This window comes from Zalophus californianus, chromosome 6 (genome assembly GCF_009762305.2).
Source record: "Zalophus californianus isolate mZalCal1 chromosome 6, mZalCal1.pri.v2, whole genome shotgun sequence".
Classification (NCBI taxonomy): Eukaryota; Metazoa; Chordata; class Mammalia; order Carnivora; family Otariidae; genus Zalophus; species Zalophus californianus.
This window is the reverse complement of record NC_045600.1, coordinates 106,325,195-106,330,680: the sequence shown is the minus strand read 5'-3', so window position 1 is coordinate 106,330,680 and position 5,486 is coordinate 106,325,195. Positions and strand designations below refer to the sequence as shown.

The window sequence follows — 5,486 nt, the reverse complement described above, 5'->3', positions numbered from 1 at the left end:
AGGGACTGAAATTTTAATAAGTTCATAGAGTGGGGAAGCCAATAGAGAAAAATTAGGAATCCATAGTCCGCAATAGCCAGCCAGGCCTAGAAATACATTCACTTTAAAGAGTACGAGTAAAGCCAAATGGCTTTTAGGGACTTCAGGGATGAACAAAGGTTTACAACAGTGAACCACCTTGAGTCAGGTAGAACTTGCTACAGAAGGGTGTTCGGCCTTGGAAAAACTGAGAAACAGGGGCTAGCTATCTTGTGTGTGTGTGCTTAAGATTTTTTTTTTTTTTTTTTTACAAACAACAAATATTTATTGAGCGCCTATCATGTGCCAGGCACTGTTCTAGGATCCCCCCTCCAAAAAAGGAAAACAAAACAAAATAAAATGAGACAGAGGCGGAAAATGCAATTCTGAGGGAGAGGACAGGGGCAGCTGAGGAAGAAGGCTGAGGGAACGGAGAAGCCTGAGGTGATGGTGCTCTGCCTTAGGCCTCCTCTTCGGCCTCCTCACCGAAATCCTCTTCTTCTTCTGCGGTGGCGTCCTGGTACTGCTGGTACGCGGAGACAAGGTCGTTCATGTTGCTCTCGGCTTCAGGGAACTCCATCTCGTCCATGCCCTCGCCTGTGTAGCAGTGCAGGAAGGCCTTGCGCCGGAACATGGCCGTGAACTGCTCCGAGATGCACTTGAAGAGCTCCTGGATGGCCGTGCTGTTGCCGATGAAGGTGACTGCCATCTTGAGGCCACGAGGTGGGATATCACAGACTGCTGTCTTGACGTTGTTGGGGATCCATTCCACGAAGTAGCTGCTATTCTTGTTTTGCACGTTGGGCATCTGCTCATCTACCTCCTTCATGGACATCCGCCCACGTAAGACAGCAGCCACGGTGAGGTAACGGCCATGGCGGGGGTCATAGGCGGCCATCATGTTCTTGGCATCAAAGACCTGCTGGGTGAGTTCGGGCACAGTGAGGGCCCGATACTGCTGGCTTCCACGGCTGGTCAGAGGTGCGAAGCCGGGCCTGAAGAAGTGGAGACGTGGGAAGGGCACCATGTTGATGGCTAGCTTGCGGAGGTCAGCATTGAGCTGACCAGGGAAGCGGAGGCAGGTGGTGACACCACTCATGGTGGCTAAGACAGGTGGTTCAGGTCCCCGTAGGTTGGCGTGGTCAGCTTGAGAGTACGGAAGCAGATGTCGTACAGGGCCTCATTGTCAATGCAGTAGGTCTCATCCATATTCTCTACCAGCTGATGGACGGAGAGGGTGGCGTTGTAGGGCTCGACCACCGTGTCAGACACTTTGGGTGAGGGTACCACACTGAAGGTGTTCATGATGCGGTCAGGATACTCTTCTTGGATCTTGCTGATGAGCAAGGTGCCCATTCCAGAGCCTGTGCCCCCACCCAGCGAGTGGGTCAGCTGGAAGCCCTGCAGGCAGTCACAGCTCTTAGCCTCCTTCCTCACCACATCCAGGACTGAGTCAACCAGCTCAGCCCCCTCTGTATAGTGGCCCTTGGCCCAGTTGTTGCCTACCCCGGACTGACCGAAAACAAAGTTGTCTGGTCTGAATATCTGCCCAAAAGGACCTGAGCGAACAGAGTCCATGGTCCCGGGGTCTAGATCCACCAAGATAGCACGAGGAACATATTTGCCACCTGTAGCTTCATTGTAGTACACGGAGATGCAATCCAGCTGCAGGTTGCTGTCACCGTGGTAGGTTCTGGTGGGATGGATGCCGTGTTCATCACTGATTACCTCCCAGAACTTGGCACCAATCTGGTTGCCACACTGACCGGCCTGGATATGCACGATTTCCCTCACTGTTAAAATTTATTTTTAATTCTTTTGCTCGCCTCAAGGTGTGTACGGGGCAAGAAAATGATAGGGAATTTTTTTTCTATACTGCTAACCGCAAGCTGGAAGGATGGGACATGTCCCAGAGGCTGGAGCAGTGAGGTCTGAACGCAGAGGCAGGAAGGTTCTGAGAGGGAGAAAAACAAGATTTTTTTTTTTTAAGTCATCTCTACATCCAATATGGGGCGTGAACTCACAACCCCAAGATCAAGAGTCACATGCTCTACTGATGGAGCCATCCATGGGCCGTGAATAGCTATGTTGTTAATAGCTCTCAAGTCCTGGACAAATCTCAAGTCCTCATTAGGTTTCTGGACTGGAAAGATGGGTAGGTTACAGGGGCTGGGACCAGGAATGATTAGGTCTTCTACTATTGGTGTAAGGCTTTGTGTGGCCTCAAAATTTAATGGATTTTGAGGCCATTTGGGAAGAGGTTTAGTTATGTCTATCTGAATTTTTATAGGCTCTGAACTTTTAATTCTCCCAATGTCAATATTAGAAGTAGCCCACAGAGGGGCGCCTGGGTGTCTCAGTCGGTTAAGCATCCGACTCATGATTTCTTCGGCTCAGGTCATGATCTCAGGGTCATGAAACTGAGCCTCACGTCGGGCTCCGCGCTCAGCTCAGAGTCTGCTTGAGATTCTGCTTGAGATTCCCTCTGTCCCTCCCCCGACTTGTGCTCCCTTTCTCCCTCTCTCTCAAATAAATAAAATCTTTTTTTAAAAAAGCAGAGGCCCACAGATTTTTGGGTATCTTGATTAAATCAGGAGACTTTGTTGAGATTCTTCCTCTTCTGTGTCAAGGACATTGTAGGGAACATAAAAGATCAGGTTCAGGTTGGTCAAGAAATTCTAAGGTGAGGTCTCCATTGGAGGCTAAATGTATTATCCCTTTTAATTTAGAAAGGAGATCTCTTCCTAATAGATTAACTGGGGCTGTATCACACAGCAAAAAGGAATGTTTTTCAGTGAAAGGTCACAGAGTCATTTGTACTGCTTGAGATAGAAACTCTTTCTGAATTTTATTAGATAACCTTCCTACGGAAACCTTCTTTTCACTCTGAGGGATTTGTTGTCCTATGAGAGTGGGGTTTAAAATAGAAAGTGTAGCTCCAGTAGCTACCAGAATTTGGCAAGATTTCCCATTAATTTTAATTTTAGTCTCCGCTAGACTGTTTAAGGGGATTACTGATGGCAGAGTAATCTGGAGGGTCCCTTGGAGTCCCATCTACTCTGGGCAGGGACCATGGGGGGGCCTCTTTTGGGGGCAGATACAAAGGCATTCGAGTTGATATGGAAGAATTTGTATTGGGCCTCGGAGGATGATCTCTTTTCCAGTGTCCCACTTGATTACAATAGAGACATTGATTTCTGGGCCAGGGTTTTAATAATGGACCCCTAGGAAGGTGTAATGCTGGAGGCCCAGGTATCATTTTAAGTCTCTGGCCTTGGGTCTGTTGTAGCTGTAAGGCCAATAGTTTGGTGAACTTTTTTATGGTCTTGCTTCAAAGTCCTTTCAAAATGCTCAGTTGTGGTCATGACATCAGTCTAACTGGTGGCTTCCCATCCTATTTTCTGCCTTTTTATCAATCCACTAATCTCAAGAGATAATCCATTTATAAATAGGGCAGCTAGAGCAGGTTGGGTGACCTAATTTATTGTGTGGAACCTGGAGACTGTAGGAAGACAGCTTCCGTGGAGGGTTTTAAAGTCTGCCACAGGTTCATCTTTCTTTTGTTTGCATGTTTGAAAAATAAACCAAACAATGTGGCCAGGGAAGACTCTAGGAATGGCTTTTTTTTTTTAAAAGATGTATTATTATTATTATTATTTTTGAGAGAGAGAGAGATGGGGGGAGGGGCAGAGGGAAAAGGAGAGAGAGACTCCCAAGCAGGCTCCACGCCTAGTGCAGAGCCTGATGCAGGCCTGATCTCAGGACCCTGAGATCACAACCTGAGTTGAAATCGAGTTGGATGCTCAACCCTCTGAGCCACCCAGGTGCCCCTAGATTTTTTATTATTTTTTTGATTTTTTAATTATTATTTGTTGTTGTTGTTGTTTATTTTTTAATTATTTTTAAGTAATCTCTACACCCAACATGGGGCTCCAACTTACAACCCTGAGATCAAGAGTCTCATGCACTACCTCCTGAACCAACGAGGCGCCCCTAGGAATGGCTTTGAAAAGATCAGTTACTACATTGCAAGCATTGCAAGCTTTTTCTGGTCCATGAGGGGAACATATTGAAGATTGAGGATCTCGAATATCATTCTTGGGGTTTTGCCATTTTGCTTCCTGCATGCGTTTTTGGGCTTCAACAGGTCCTACCAACATGCATACAAGCTCATAAAGATGTGGCTGCCTGGGTCATAGGTCCCCAGAATGACTCTTAAATTTTTCAAAAGCCATTCCGGGATCCTCCCTAGGGTTAGGACATTTCTTTAACTATGGCTCTTAGTTCGGCCTTTGACCAAGGAGTGATCGCCTGCAATCTGGGTTGGTTTTATCTTAAAGGGGAATTGTTTAATAGTCTCTTCAGAGTGGAAAGGCAATTCGGATAGAGAATTAGTAGAATATGAGTACTCAGGTAAATGAGGGTAGAAGGGGGCAGTAGGAGTCACGTCAGTCTTACTGTCTTTTAAGGTACCTCTTGTGTCTTTAATATTTCATTAGCTTGTTGCAATGAATTTTTTTTTTTAGATTTTTTTTTTTTTTAGATTTTTTTTTTTTTTATTTATTCGAGAGAGAGAGAATGAGAGAGAACACGAGAGGGAAGAGGGTCAGAGAGAGAAGCAGACTCCCTGCTGAGCAAGGAGCCCGATGTGGGACTCGATCCCAGGACTCCAGGATCATGACCTGAGCCGAAGGCAGTCGCTTAACCAACTGAGCCAATGAATTTTTTAATGAAGCAATTTTGAAATCTTGAAGACTTTTGAAAGCTTCTACATACCAATTAAAATAGGCATCTCGGGGCGCCTGGGTGGCTCAGTCGTTAAGTGTCTGCCTTCGGCTCAGGTCATGGTCCCAGGGTCCTCGGATCGAGCCCCGCATCGGGCTCCCTGCTCAGCGGGAAGCCTGCTTCTCCCTCTCCCACTCTCCCTGCTTGTGTTCCCTCTCTCACTATGTCTCTCTCTCTCTGTCAAATAAATAAAAGCTTACAAATAAAATAAAATAAAATAGGCATCTCATCCCATTTGTTTAAATCAGGAATCCCGGCTTTCAAGGGCACCTCTTAAATGAAGAATCTTGTCTAATTGGAACATTCCCCATAATGGCCATGTTATTCTAGATTGTTTTTAGTAAGATTTTTGCCATTTTTTTCAATATCCACAGCTTCCATGACTGTAGTTCTTAGATGTAAAATAAATAGGTGGCTGGAAGGTGTGTATGTTCAACTCTTTAGAATTTAAAGACCCATTCTTCTCCTTCTCCTCCTCCGCCTTCCTCTTCTTCCTCCTCCTTCCTCCTGCTCCTTCCCCTTCTTCTCCTCCTCCTCCTTCTTCCTGCTAAGTTTTTAGGTCTCTTGGAACCAAGCCACTATCTAAGAGGGATGTGCTGCTGGGTTGGAGGCGTTTCACAGTGTACCTTCCTTGAATAGAGATTTTCTTGAAGTTGGTGGGTAATCTAGTGTCAATATAACTC

The 5,486-nt window shown here is 46.1% G+C and overlaps 1 pseudogene; it reads right to left on the bottom strand.

Moving 5' to 3' along the window:
* Positions 1 to 330: 330 nt before the first annotated feature.
* Positions 331 to 1,695, bottom strand: LOC113909136 (annotated as a pseudogene).
* Between the last annotated feature and the right edge of the window lie 3,791 nt (positions 1,696 to 5,486).